Below are 1,409 nucleotides of genomic sequence, written 5' to 3' on the forward strand. Positions count from 1 at the left end.
TTTAACTATATTTTACTACTTGCTGCATGTGTATAAATTCATTAGGACTAATAGAGTTGTTAAGTTACCATAGTGTAGGAGCAGATAGCATTCCACATTACATTAGTGACGGGGAAGCATCTGAATGGATTGGCGAGCAACATGATACAGACTACATCCTCGCAACTTTGACTAATTGGATTATGTGTGCATTCGTAAAAGAGCTGCTATATTATACAAAAATAATTATGTAGGTAAATTACCCAACTTGACGAGATTGCCGAGTTGGTCTAAGGCGCCAGATTAAGGTTCTAATTGATTCTGTGTGGTTGAGCACGCTAGTGTGGAGCTCCCCATTAGATGCCTGAGAAGCATCCATCTTGCTCTCAGGTAATGCAGTCGAAACCACTTGGTCAATGAGTTGCCTTCTATATTCATTCTCGGGCTGAAGAACTTTATCCCACAGATCACCATCCATTCTCTCAACCACATACCTGTCATTTTAAATAAATGCAATATGAACATGTAAGTCGTCAGACAATTGATGTGGACATCTTGAAACAGGTGTCACAAGTCACAACAATAAAAATTATTACATACCTAGCTTGCAGCTTGAATAACGAATTCTTGTTAGTGACGTTAATAAGTTCATCGTCACACTGCCCACGTCTATAAGCAACAACAGCAAGTGTAGGATCCTGCTTTTCACAATATTTACCCACAACAGTAGAGAAGAAAAAGTTAACCAAACTACGGGCATCAAACCAAACAGGCTCATAGTCTTACAATTGCACGGGTGATGATCCGTCCTGGGCGTGTGCATTGGAAGTTAGCCCATGAAAAGTAGTTAGGATCCATCGTCTGGTACCATGGGCAAGGAAAACGCTTGAGCAAGATCCTTTGCAAAAACGACCTTTAATAGTAGAGAAGAACAAAATCAGTCCAGTGCCCATGAATATAACATTTGTGGTTCATAATATATGCTTGTGGTACCTCGAATCCTGCATCTTTCATAGCTTGGACACACTGGCGAGTGGTACGGATGTCAGGCAGGCCATCGCCAAGCTCAATCTCAGCCTTGACGGTCAAATGCTTAGCGTTGTTGGGATCAAATCGGTCAGTCAGGCACCATTCATCCAGTGCAATACTGCCCAGGTTTCAGCACACGATAGACCTCACTATAGACGCCTTGCTGCGATAACCTGGGATAAAACAAACACTGAATTTGTGGTATTCCTGTGAAACCTTAACTTTGACTCGGACACAAGTATGATGGGAGACATACTGCCTCTGGTGCGTAACATGTAGCCTGTATTGCATAGGCCGCATCAAAGGTGTTATCAGCTATTGGCATATTCATGAAGTCCCCCTGAAATTACCAAGAGAAGATAAGACACTACTGCTTCTTCTCCACCAACTTGAACTAATGA

The 1,409-nt window shown here is 42.0% G+C and overlaps 1 long non-coding RNA gene across 1 annotated transcript; it reads right to left on the reverse strand.

The window, feature by feature from the left end:
* Nucleotides 1-404: 404 nt before the first annotated feature.
* Nucleotides 405-892, reverse strand: LOC118475781 (uncharacterized). The gene is made up of 2 exons (XR_004855101.1): nt 580-892; nt 405-473 (listed from the first exon to the last, which is right to left on the reverse strand). It is a non-coding gene; the product is annotated as an uncharacterized lncRNA (long non-coding RNA).
* Nucleotides 893-1,409: the final 517 nt, after the last annotated feature.

Source organism: Zea mays, unplaced genomic scaffold (assembly GCF_902167145.1).
Source record: "Zea mays cultivar B73 unplaced genomic scaffold, Zm-B73-REFERENCE-NAM-5.0 scaffold_651, whole genome shotgun sequence".
In the NCBI taxonomy this organism is placed as follows: domain Eukaryota; kingdom Viridiplantae; phylum Streptophyta; class Magnoliopsida; order Poales; family Poaceae; genus Zea; species Zea mays.